Genomic DNA, 14,308 nt, shown 5'->3' on the forward strand with positions numbered 1-14,308 from the left:
TATTGTGTAGGGGCAGCTGTTTGGTATTATACTGTGTGGGAGGAACTATGGGAGAATGATACTGTGTGGGAGGCACTATGGGAGCATGATACTGCGTGAACTGAATCGGGTGTGTATGGGTGGGGATTAGATGAGATTAGAGGCGTGGCTTAAAAGAAAAAAATTGTCCTACTTTGTGATACTTGAAAGTTGGGAGGTATGCTTGTAATATCCTAGAAAAATAAAAGGATGTTCAAAAAACGATGCCAATCTAAAGTAGACATATGGGGGATGTTAATTAGCAACAATTTTGTGTGGTATTACTATCTGTCTTAGGCTGGGTTCAGACGAGCATGTTACGTCCGTAATGGACGGAACGTATTTCGGCTGCAACTCCCGGACCGAACACATTGCAGGGAGCCGGGCTCCTAGCATCATAGTTATGTACGATGCCAAGGGTACCTGCCTCTCCGTGGAACTACTGTCCCGTACTGAAAACATGATAACAGTACGGGACAGTTGTCCTACAGCGAGGCAGGGACTCCTAGCATCGTACATAACTATGATGCTAGGAGCCCGGCTCCCTGCAGTGTGTTCGGTCCGGGAATTGCGGCTGAAATACGTTCCGTCCATTACGGACGTAATATGCTTGTGTGAACCCAGCCTAAGAAGCAGATACATTTAAATTTAGAAAAATTTTAATTTTTGACATTTTTTGCAAAATTTTGGATTTTTTCACAATTAAATACTGAATGTATCGAGCAAATTTTGCCAGTAACATAAAGTCCAATGTGTCATGAGAAAACAGTCTCGCTTGGATAGGTAAAAGCATTCTGAAGTTATTACCACATAAATTGAAACATGTCAGATTTGAAAAATTAGGCTCTGTCCTGAAGGTCAAACGTGGTCAAAGAGGGAAGGGGTTAATATGCACATCTATCATGTATACAGGTCTTTCTCAATGAATTAGAAGATCATCAAAAAGTTAATTTATTTCAGTAATTCAATTCAAAAAGTGAAACTCATATATTTTATAAATTCATTACACACAGAGTGATCTATTTCCAGCATTTTTTTCTTTTAATGTTGATGATTATGGCTAACAGTTAATGAAAACCCAAAATTTAGTATCTCAGAAAATTAGAATATTATATAAGCCCAATTTCAAAAATAATTTTTAATACCAAAATGTTGGCCTACTGAAAAGTATATATAGTATATGAACTCAATACTTGGTCGGGACTCCTTTTGCATGAATTACTGCATCAATGTGGCGTGGCATGGAGGCGATCAGCCTGTGGCAGTGCTGAGGTGTTATGGAAGCCCATGTTGCTTTGATAGCGGCCTTCAGCTCGTCTGCATTGTTGGGCCTGGCGTCTCTCATCTTCCTCTTGACAATACCCCATAGATTCTCTATGGGGTTAAGGTCAGACGACTTCGCAAGCCAATCAAGTACAGTGATACTGTGGTTATTAAACCAGGTATTGGTACATTTGGCAGTGTGGGCAGCTGCCAAGTCCTGCTGGAGAATGAAATCAGCATCTCCATAAAGCTTGTCAGCAGAGGGAAATGTCCTGGTAGACGGCTGCGTTGACTCTGGACTTAATATAACACAGTGGACCAACACCAGCAGATGACATGGCTTCCAAAACCATCACTGACTGTGGAAACTTCACACTGGACCGCAAGCAACTTGGATTGATGCCTCTCCACTCTTCCTCCAGACTCCTGGACCCTGATTTCCAAATGAAATGCAAAATTAACTTTCACCTGAAAAGAGGACTTTGGACCACTGAGCAACAGACCAGTTCATTTTCTCCTTAGCCCAGGTAAGACGCTTCTGACGTTGTCTCTGGGTCATGAGTGGCTTGATACAAGGAATTTGACAGTTGTAGCCAGGTCGTGCCTTAGGTTGGATGGTGCCCTGTGCGGGACTGTCTATTGCCGCCCCCTAGACAAACCAAAAATTAACTACATATATAGACACGCACATACTAGAACATACAGTGAAGGAAATAAGTATTTGATCCCTTGCTGATTTTGTAAGTTTGCCCACTGTCAAAGACATGAACAGTCTAGAAATTTTAGGATAGGTTAATTTTACCAGTGAGAGATAGATTATATTTTAAAAAAAAACAGAAAATCACATTGTCAAAATTATATATATTTATTTGCATTGTGCACAGAGAAATAAGTATTTGATCCCTTTGCCAAACAAGACTTAATACTTGGTGGCAAAACCCTTGTTGGCAAGCACAGCAGTCAGACGTTTTTTGTAGTTGATGATGAGGTTTGCACACATGTTAGATGGAATTTTGGCCCACTCCTCTTTGCAGATCATCTGTAAATCATTAAGATTTCGAGGCTGTCGCTTGGCAACTCGGATCTTCAGCTCCCTCCATAAGTTTTCGATGGGATTAAGGTCTGGAGACTGGCTAGGCCACTCCATGACCTTAATGTGCTTCTTTTTGAGCCACTCCTTTGTTGCCTTGGCTGTATGTTTCGGGTCATTGTTGTGCTGGAAGACCCAGCCACGAGCCATTTTTAATGTCCTGGTGGAGGGAAGGAGGTTGTCACTCAGGATTTGACGGTACATGGCTCCATCCATTTCCCATTGATGCGGTGAAGTAGTCCTGTGCCCTTAGCAGAGAAACACCCCCAAAACATAATGTTTCCACCTCCATGCTTGACAGTGGGGACGGTGTTCTTTGGGTCATAGGCAGCATTTCTCTTCCTCCAAACAAGGCGAGTTGAGTTAATGCCAAAGAGCTCAGTTTTAGTCTCATCTGACCACAGCACCTTCTCCCAATCACTCTCAGAATCATCCAGATGTTCATTTGCAAACTTCAGATGGGCCTGTACATGTGCCTTCTTGAGCAGGGGGACCTTGCGGGCACTGCAGGATTTTAATCCATTACGGCGTAATGTGTTACCAATGGTTTTCTTGGTGACTGTGGTCCCAGCTGCCTTGAGATCATTAACAAGTTCCCCCCCCCCCGTGTAGTATTCGGCTGAGCTCTCACCTTCCTCAGGATCAAGGATACCCCACGAAGTGAGATTTTGCATGGAGCCCCAGATCGATGTCGATTGACAGTCATTTTGTATGTCTTCCATTTTCTTACTATTGCACCAACAGTTGTCTCCTTCTCACCCAGCGTCTTACTTATGGTTTTGTAGCCCATTCCAGCCTTGTGCAGGTCTATGATCTTGTCCCTGACATCCTTAGAAAGCTCTTTGGTCTTGCCCATGTTGTAGAGGTTAGAGTCAGACTGATTAATTGAGTCTGTGGACAGGACTCTTTTATACAGGTGACCATTTAAGACAGCTGTCTTTAATGCAGGCACCAAGTTGATTTGGAGCGTGTAACTGGTCTGAAGGAGGCTGAACTCTTAATGGTTGGTAGGGGATCAAATACTTATTTCTCTGTGCACAATGCAAATAAATATATAAAATTTTGACAATGTGATTTTCTGTTTTTTTGTTTTTTTAATATAATCTATCTCTCATTGGTAAAATTATGTTCATGTCTTTGACAGTGGGCAAACTTACAAAATCCGCAAAGGATCAAATACTTATTTCCTTCACTGTATATACTGTACATACATAAAGACAGATACTTAGACATACAGGCAAATATACACATTCTGGAATATATACATACAGGTACATATATATATGTACAGACATATTTACACACACACACACACACACACACACACACACACAGATACACATACATACACATACACACACACACACACACACACACACGCACGCACACACACACACACACACAGGAACATATACAAATACATAAAAGGCACATGAATACAAGCACAAAGACACATTCACAAACAGACCCATATATACCCACATAGGCACAGATATACACAGTGCAGATAATGTAGTAGATTTTACATGCAGTCCTATATAACACCACAGATAACACAGTGATAACTGTGTTACCTGAAGTCCTATGCAACACCAAAAATAACAGTGATAACTCTCTGAGTACAGATCATATAGTAGATGATAACTATACCCACAGGCACATATAAACACACACACACACACACACAGATATATATATATATATATACTGGCCGGAAAAAACGCGGCAATTCCGTTTTTTGCTGGCGCAAAATCTGCCTCAAAATTCCGATTGGAATTTTGAGGCAGATTTTGCTCTGCCTGCACGCCGATTTTCATGGCATTTTTCGCCCGTGGCCATTGTGTGCCGCAAGATACGCTTTCTCTGCCTCCCATTGATGTCAATGGGAGGTCAGAGACGTAAACGCCCGAAGATAGGGCATGACGCTTCTTTTTCCCGCGAGACGGAAAAAAACACCTCCGCCTCCCATTGAAATCAATGGGAGGCATTTTCGGCCATTTTTTTACGCATTTTCCTACGCGGTTTGCGCATCAAAAAAAGTGTCAAAAAACTCTGTGTGAACTGGCCCTGGAATTACGGCCGAAAATACTGCTTGAAAGCGTCGGCAAACATCTGCCCATTCATTTGAATGGGTTTTACGATGTACTGTGCAGATGGTCATTTTTTTACACGCCGCTGTCAAAAGACGGCACGTAAAAAAAGATGCCCGCGTCAAAGAAGTGCATGTCACTACTTGGGACGTAATTGGAGCCGTTTTCCATTGACTGCATAGAAAAGCACCTCCAATTACGTCCGTAATGGACGCTGCGAAAAACGCCTGCACATGCCATTACGTCTGAAATTCAGGAGGTGTTTTCGCCTGAAAACAGCTCCGTAATTTCAGCCGTAACTGACGTGCACGTGTGAACATACCCTAGGAGTTCAAACATCATTTGTATACTACTTTCTTATCAGCATAATCTTTCTGAATTACTCTTTGTTGCTTTGATTCACTTACCGATGCTGGCGAAGGCGCCCTTCACATATGTCTGGCCCACCTGTCATGATACGCACTTGACATAGTTTTCTATGGGAACAGCTTTGTGTCCAGTGGTATCCTGTGCAAGACAGAAAAACGTGGCATGCAGCGGATATCAGACCGATCCACAAAGTGAACAACTTTTTCATCAGTTGTGTCTGGCTCAGGCATAAAACAACTGACTAGACACAATTAATATATATGAACTTAGCCTTTCTTTACGTGTTCAACAAGTAAATAAAATAATTGTGTAATAATTTCATCCCTTACTATCATTCTAATCAGTGGCGTAACTACTGCTGTAGCAGCCTTAGAGGCTGCTACGGGGCCTGCGGCCCCCCCATGCCCGGGGGCTCCACTACCAGCCGATATGGCTGCTACAGCGGTAGCGACGCCACACTCAATAGTGTCTGCGTCCTTCAGACGCAGATGCCATTGAACACTATGACAGAGCAGTTAGGTATCTCCCTGCTCTGCCATAGGCTACTGTTAACAGTGGCGTAGCTCTAGAGGTCGCAATTGCAACAGGCTCCTAGGCCTGAGGGGCCCAATGGGCCCCCGTAGCCACACAGCGCTAACTGCGCTGGTCCTGCTTTCTGATAGTTTTAATGCTGGAGCACGCAACTGACAGCTCCTTGCTCCAGCATTCACTCTGCCGTGAGCGGCTCGGCGCAGGCAGGCGCGGTGTTGTGACGTAATCTTGCCTGTCTGCTCCGATTCACTCATAGCACAGACAAGAGGAGAAGGATCCTCACTTGTCGTGGGAACAGAAATAGGTAAGTAATTAGGTTATTATTTTCTATTCGGCACTATACAGCGGCTGCTATAGGAGCATTTTACTAGATGGGGCAGCATTATACAGTATGGGGGCATTATACTGTGGGGGCAGCTATGGGGGCATTATACTGTGGGGGCAGCTATGGGTGCATTATACTGTATGGGGCAGCTATGAGAAGGCATTATACTGTATGGGGCAACTATGAGTGGGCATTATACTATTTGGGGTGCAGGTATGAGGGGCATTATACTGTATGGGGCAGCTTTGAGGGGCATTATACTGTGTGGGGCATTATACCATGGGGGTTGCTATGGGGGGGCATTATACTGTGTGGGGCAGCTATGGGGGCATTATACTGTATGGGGCAGCTATGAGAAGGCATTATACTGTATGGGGCAACTATGAGTGGGCATTATACTATGTGGGGTGCAGCTATGAGGGGCATTATACTGTATGGGGCAGCTATGAGGGGCATTATACTGTGTGGGGCATTATACCATGGGGGTTGCTATGGGGGCATTATACTGTATGGGGCAGCTATGAGAAGGCATTATACTGTATGGGGCAACTATGAGTGGGCATTATACTATGTGGGGTGCAGCTATGAGGGGCATTATACTGTATGGGGCAGCTATGAGGGGCATTATACTGTGTGGGGCATTATACCATGGGGGTTGCTATGGGGGCATTATACTGTATGGGGCAGCTATGAGAAGGCATTATACTGTATGGGGCAACTATGAGTGGGCATTATACTGTGTGGGGTGCAGCTATGAGGGGCATTATACTGTATGGGGCAGCTATGAGGGGCATTATACTGTGTGGGGCAATATACCATGGGGGTTGCTATGGGGGGCATTATACTGTGTGGGGCAGCTATGGGGGCATTATACTGTGTGGGGCAGCTATGGGGGGCATCATACTGTGTGGGGCAGTTATGGGGGGCATTATACTGTGTGGGACATTATACTGTGTGGTCAGCTATGGGTGGCATTATAGTTTGGGGGCAGCTATGGGGGGCATTATACTGTGTGGGGCATTATACTGTGGTGGTCAGCTTTGGGGAGCATTATACAGTGGTGGTCAGCTATGGGTGGCATTATACTGTGGGGCAGCTATGAGGGGCATTATACTGTGTGGGGCATTATACCATGGGGGTTGCTATGGGGGCATTATACTGTATGGGGCAGCTATGAGAAGGCATTATACTGTATGGGGCAACTATGAGTGGGCATTATACTGTGTGGGGTGCAGCTATGAGGGGCATTATACTGTATGGGGCAGCTATGAGGGGCATTATACTGTGTGGGGCAATATACCATGGGGGTTGCTATGGGGGGCATTATACTGTGTGGGGCAGCTATGGGGGCATTATACTGTGTGGGGCAGCTATGGGGGGCATCATACTGTGTGGGGCAGTTATGGGGGGCATTATACTGTGTGGGACATTATACTGTGTGGTCAGCTATGGGTGGCATTATAGTTTGGGGGCAGCTATGGGGGGCATTATACTGTGTGGGGCATTATACTGTGGTGGTCAGCTTTGGGGAGCATTATACAGTGGTGGTCAGCTATGGGTGGCATTATACTGTGGGGCAGCTATGGGGGGCATTATACTGGTGCTGTATAGTACTGTCTACAGGGGAGTCTGTATAGAACTGTCTACAGGGGAGCTGTATAGCACTGTCTACAGGAGGGGGCTGTATGGCACTATTTACATGGGGCACTATCTACAAAGGTGGGCTGTGTGTGGCACCCAGGTGATGGGGGCCCAGTCAAAAGTTTGCTATGGGTGTTTCCTAGTTACGCCCCTGATTCTAATATGTTGCTTTATTACATTTTGTACATCAGTGTTAGAATTTATGACATCAATAAAAGACAGCAGTTATTCCAGACTTACATTATCCATGTGACCACGTTTTATCTCAGCCATGTTGTTGCTAATTCTCATTCCACAATTTCCATTTTGTCTTCCAAGTAACAAATACCACCTAATATGGAGAAAAGATAAATGATTCGAAATGATAAAACTTTCTGGTTATTTTTTATTTTGCTGGAACATTCAGTGGAAACTAATGTAATGTAATGTATTAGCATACTTCTGTACGCTAAGGCCTCATTCACACGACAGGGTTTCCAAGCCGGATGCCAGCCGTTCATAAATCGGCCGGCACCCGGCTGCATTAGGAATAATAGACCCCTAATGGGGCTATTCACGCGACCGATTTTTTGACGGCCGGGAAAACCGGCCGTCAAAAAATAGGATATGCTCTATTTTCGGCCGGGTACCCGGCCGCCCGGCTCCCATAGAAGTCTATGGGGCCGGGTAATACACGGCCATCACCGGAATGTGTCCCGAGTGATGGCCGGGTTTTCCGTCGCTTGCGCTCTATCTCCTCCTCCTCACAGCGCAGAGTGCATGTGAGGAGGAGGAGTTGATGCCATTCGGACGCATGGCTGTACACTGTGTGGCAGGGCCGGGGTGTACAGCAGGTGGAGGGAGCGCTGCGCTGGCTCCCTTCCCCTGCTTGTTTTAAAAGCGCCCTGGCCCGGCGACACCTTCCATGGCACCGCTAGCAGCTGCTGCTGATGCGGCTGCTACTACTGTAGCGACGCCACTATAGCAGAGCAGGGAGGTATCTCCCCGCTCTGCTATGTGCTAGCCCCACTTTAGGCTGAGTTCATACGTCGCGGATTTTACGCAGATTTTCAGCGCAGATTTTACACTTTGCAATGCAAAAGGGTGAGATCTGCGTCAAAACCGCAACAAAATCTGCGACAAATCCGCAACGTGTGAACTCAGCCTTAGCTCCTTGAAGGGGCGGAATCCCCGTGTTTTCGGGGATTCCGCTCCTGGACAGAGCGCTTGATGTCTCTGTCCATATCTGGGCAGTGACATCAGGGGAAACTCCTGAAGCGGAATCCCCGAACACATGGGGATTCCCCTTCAGGAGGTGCCGCTGATGTCACTGTCCAGATCTGCCCGGCCCGGAACGGATGCTAAACTTTATGCAAACCGGCCGGGCAAAATGGCCGATTTTACCGGCCAACACTCGGGCTCGGGCGGGACCCGGTCGTGTGAATCCCGCCTTAGGGTCAGTTCACACTGAGTTTTTTTACACATTTTTTTGACGCAGAAACCGGGTCGGAAAACGTGCCAAAAACCTGCCAAAAATGGCGGAGGCGTTTTTTTTTCCCGCGAGCGGAAAAATCGTCTCACGGGAGAAAGAAGCAACATGACCTATCTTCGGGCGTTTACATCTCTGACCTAGCATTGACATCAATGGGAGGCAGAGAAAGTGTATTTTGCTGCGTTTTTTTGCCCACGGCGCTCAATTGCCGCAAAAAAACTCTGTGTGAACCCAGCCTTTGTCTGATGATTAAACTAATGATGTTAGCATATTGTGAGTTACTAGTTAACAGTGTAAATAAGAAAACTGTGCATAAATTCTGCTTTAAAAAAATTGCTATTAAAGCACAGTGTTTGGTCCTTAACAGGTAAAACTGTTTTATAGATGAATTTATGCACCGTCTTCTTGTGGTAGCATCATTAGTGTAATCATCAGGTAAATCAAGTCAATGGCAAAATGAATTATAGCAAGTTGGGATGCCTCAGTTACAGTGGAAAACTGAACAGTATAAATTCATATAAAGTCAGAATGTTCTCAGAGGTCTGTTGTGAAATCTTGGGGGACATATTATGCAACCCCTTCCCCTCCAAAAACAACAAAAAACACACAAATATGAAATAAATAACACACACTGGCCATGCCAACCCAAACTGTACCCATAACCCACCCAGTCGTTCAAAACAATACATATTATACATAAAAAAGGAACAAAACAAAATGAGCAACCCATTTTAACACTTTCTTTTACTGTGAATTTGTATAATTATAAATTCAATAAACATATACTTAATTTTAAAATACAAAACACTAAAATAATTCACTTGTCACCTTTGCTGTATGAACTCGCACAGGATGAGGAGAGACATAACTTTTTTATTTTTCATTAAAAAAAGCTGTGCAAGGGCTTGTTTTTTGCGGCACGGGTTGTAGTTTTTATTGGTACTATTTTGGGGGGGGGTACATGCAACTTTTTGATCATTTTTTATTCTATGTTTTGTGAGTGGTGGTGACCAAAAAATAGCATTTCTGGCATTCTGGTTTTTATTATTTTTTTTGCGGTGTTCACCATGCATGAAAAATAAGATTAGTTTTACAGTTTGGGTTGTAACGGACGCAGTGATACAAAATGTATGTACTTTTTTGAACGTTTTAACTCCTAAGTCATCACCCCTATAACCTCAGTTTTATTGCCCCGGCTTATCTTAATGATATATCACTTCATGTACTAATTGTCTTTGTGTAACATCTAAATGTTGTGCTTTTTTCTAAGTCATTCATTTGTAAACTGCCTGAAGAAGGGGCCTCTGTGCTCTGAAAGCTGCATATAGAACTTTTATGGTTAGCCAATAAAGGTATCATACCTTCTATACTTTTGTCTTTTTTGACACAAAAGTATTTAACATTTCATATTGTCTCTGGCTAATACGGTACTACACTATTTTTTACTGTACTTCGTGAAAATGGAGGATACCCCAATGTACCGAACACAGATGGATCTTAAAAACCTACTGAAGAAACTGGCACAACTGAATAGCGACATATTCTTCCTAACCAGATGCAAAAAGGAGAATCTTATCCCCAAAGGCCTCATGATCAAGAACCCAACGGAATATACCTACAACACTCACTTTTCACAGAAACTTTGCTACAGATCATCTGAAAGACTGCGGAATCACTTTATTGGATTTTTTTACAACAAGAAAAGAACCATCCAAAATGAGATTAATTCCCTAAGTGATACAATACAAGGACCTGGATCAAGTCTAACCAAGCAAGTATTAAAGGAATTCTACAATAAATTACAAAATCAACTTATCATCTGCAAACAAAAGAAACTCCACAGACTAAGGAAGAAATCGGGTCTCAAAATACAAGAAGGAAAGCAAAATCCACATAACCATTTGGATATACCATCCTCTGTTGTAAACCTCTCTCAGTATGAACCAAGCAAAATGGAAATGAATGTTCTATCTAAAGGACTTACATTTTGTCCCACTAAACCACTTGACAGAGCCCAGTTTTGCAGTGACGTGGAGGAATACTTCCGCAGATTGCGGCTGAAAGAATTTTTTTCTGACAAAACAGATATGACATCACAAGCCGGGATGGGAAAAGAAACATCAAGAAAGAAGAAGACGACAAACTGGACCCCACAACCTGGATACAATCAAACTCTGGATTACTACATAGACTTCTTCAGAAAAAAAGTTAAATCTGAGATCTTGGACCAACAACACAAAGTAACACACAATCTCAGCATGGAGGAAAGGAATGCAACAAAATCACTCAAATCCAACAGAGACATCATCATCAAACCAGCTGATAAAGGAGGCGCTGTAGTGATTCTGAATACATCTGACTACATCCAGGAGGCACACAGACAACTCTCAGACAGAAAATACTACACCCTGCTTAATGAAGACCCCACCAAACAATACACAGTAGAACTGGTCCATATCATCAATAATTTCAACGCTATGTCAGACAGTTTAAAGGACCTTATACCGGACAATCCCAGAATGGGAACATTCTACATGTTACCTAAAATACATAAAGAAGGCAATCCAGGGAGACCAATCATTTCAGGTGTTGGGACTTTAACTGAGAATATTTCTGGCTGGGTGGAAAATCTTCTAAAGCCCTTGGTGAGGTGCACACCCAGTTATGTCCAGGACACCACAGACGTCCTCTGCAAACTCTCAGCCCTAGGTCCACTACCAGAGGGAACAATATTGGCAACTATGGATGTGGAATCTTTATATTCTAACATCCCCCATGAGGATGGCATAGCCGCATGCCAACACTTTCTTCAAAAGAACAATCTAGCGACAGAGCCAGCCCTACAACTCATCAGGTTCGTACTCCATCACAATTATTTTTTATTTGACAAAGACATATATCTGCAATGTATGGGAAGCGCTATGGGTAGCAAAATGTCACCACAATACGCTAACCTGTTCATGGCCAAACTAGAGGAAGAGTTTTTATCAACCTGCGCAACTAAACCTCTAGCATATTTCCGGTACATTGATGACCTGCTGATAATCTGGACAGGCTCTGAACATGAACTGCTTTCTTTCCATAAAAACTTCAACAAGTTCCATCCGACCATCAAACTCACTCTCAACTACTCTACATCTCAAATACATTTTCTGGACATGACCATATACATGAGAGACAATACCATACAAACAACAATCTACCATAAACCTACAGGCCGTCCAGCATATCTGAGATGGAACAGCTTCTATCCGAGACACATAAAGAAATCCATCATCTACAGCCAGGCTCTGCGATACATACGGATCTGTTCAGACTGTGAAGACACAAAACAACACCTGATATCACTGAGGAATACATTCTTACAACAGGGATACCATCCAAGGATTATAGATGATCAGATCTACAGAGCAACAAGAATTCCAAGGAGCAATCTTCTGGAGTACAAAAAGAAGGAAGACAACAGCAGGGTTCCCCTAGTGGTCATATACAACCCACAAATGAACATCTTGAGAAAAATTGCTGCTGATCTCCAACCTGTATTTAACAAAGACAATAAACTGAAGGAAATATTACCAGATTTACCACTCCTTGCCTACAAACAGCCACCAAACCTAAGGAATCTCCTGGTCAGAAGTCCCCTCTCACCACCATCAGAGACTGGCACTTTTCCTTGCAACAGTAGAAAATGTAAGACCTGTACCAACATCTGGTCATCAAACACCATCCAGATACCAAACACACAGCAGGACTATAAAATCACTGGCTCGTTCTCCTGTACATCCTCCAATGTAGTTTACATGATCCTGTGTACAAGGTGCATCAATAAAGGAATCTATATTGGAGAAACAATACAAAAACTACAAACCAGGATGAATCTTCACAGACATACAATAAAACAGGAGGTGGATACACCCGTGGGAAAACACTTCTCTGGACCAGACCACAGTTTGGCAGATTTAAAGGTACTCATTCTGAAGGGTCATTTTAAAAACAACAGAGAAAGAAAAATTTGGGAATTCAAGATGATGATAAAATTCCAGTCATTGACACAAGGCCTCAATCTAACTCCTGGATTTATGAGCCACTACATGGACACACGTCATGTCCCCCATCAGACTGACTCCAGATGCCTTAACTCCTAAGTCATCACCCCTATAACCTCAGTTTTATTGCCCCGGCTTATCTTAATGATATATCACTTCATGTACTAATTGTCTTTGTGTAACATCTAAATGTTGTGCTTTTTTCTAAGTCATTCATTTGTAAACGGCCTGATGAAGGAGCCTCTGCGCTCTGAAAGCTTGCATATAGAACTTTTATGGTTAGCCAATAAAGGTATCATACCTATTATACTTTTGTCTTTTTTGACACAAAAGTATTTAACATTTCATATTGTCTCTGGCTAACACGGTACTACACTATTTTTTACTGTATTTCCTAAAATTAAAAGTGTTCTAGAAAAAAAGGCAGTGTTTTTTTTTTTTAACTTGAAAGGTTTATTTTTACACTTTTATTCAATATGTTTTTGAACTTTTTGTTTTGTCCCACTTAGGGTCTCAAATACATTGCACTACCCACATAGTGCAATGCATTAGAGCTGTCAGTTATTCACTGTCAGCAAGCCTATTAGGCCCCACCTCCAAACGGGGCCTAATGTGCTTCCATATCTGGCAGACCAGGAGGCCATTGTTAGGCCATAGCAATGATCGGCAACTCTACAATCACATCCCAGCGATGCCTTCAAGCCAGGAAGATGCCGCGATCGCTTTTACAAGGTTCCCAACCGCACGGGCCTCCTCATGCCTTGGCAGTGGCGGATTAAGAAGACCATGGGCCCTGGGCTGTTACCCAAACTTGGGCCCCCCTTCTCCACCACCACCCTGCCGCGCCGTAACTATTGCTAACACTACCTAAACACTAGTACACAAAGTAGGCACATTATGCACAAAGTACACACAGTACACAAAGTACGCACATTATGCACAAAGTACGCACATTATGCACAAAGTACGCACAGTACACAAAGTACGCACATTATGCACAAAGTACGCACATTATGCACAAAGTACACACAGTACACACAAAGTACGCACATTATACACAAAGTACGCACATTATGCACAAAGTACGCACAGTACACAAAGTACGCACATTATGCACAAAGTAGGCACATTATGCACAAAGTACACAAAGTAGGCACATTATGCACAAAGTACGCACATTATGCACAAAGTACGCACATTATGCACAAAGTACACAAAGTAGGCACATTATGCACAAAGTACGCACATTATGCACAAAGTAGGCACATTATGCACAAAGTACGCACATTATGCACAAAGTAGGCACATTATGCACAAAGTACGCACAGTACACAAAGTACCACATTATGCACAAAGTACGCACATTATGCACAAAGTACGCACATTATGCACAAAGTACACAAAGTAGGCACATTATGCACAAAGTACGCACAGTACACAGAGTACGCACATTATGCACAAAGT

The 14,308-nt window shown here is 43.3% G+C and overlaps 1 protein-coding gene across 2 annotated transcripts in view; it reads right to left on the reverse strand.

The window, feature by feature from the left end:
* Positions 1–1,101: 1,101 nt before the first annotated feature.
* SCAF8 (SR-related CTD associated factor 8) overlaps positions 1,102–14,308 on the reverse strand; it is a 272,897-nt gene continuing 259,690 nt past the window's right edge. Inside the window, exons 24-26 of one of the 2 annotated variants that reach the window (XR_012883211.1) lie at positions 7,568–7,658; positions 4,869–4,968; positions 1,102–1,930 (exon numbers count right to left, since the gene is read on the reverse strand). The gene's annotated coding sequence lies outside the window, so the exon portion shown is untranslated. The remainder of the gene's footprint in view (positions 1,931–4,868; positions 4,969–7,567; positions 7,659–14,308) is intronic. The other variant, XR_012883212.1, reaches the window with a different exon arrangement.

This window comes from Rhinoderma darwinii, chromosome 4 (genome assembly GCF_050947455.1).
Source record: "Rhinoderma darwinii isolate aRhiDar2 chromosome 4, aRhiDar2.hap1, whole genome shotgun sequence".
Lineage (NCBI taxonomy): Eukaryota > Metazoa > Chordata > Amphibia > Anura > Rhinodermatidae > Rhinoderma > Rhinoderma darwinii.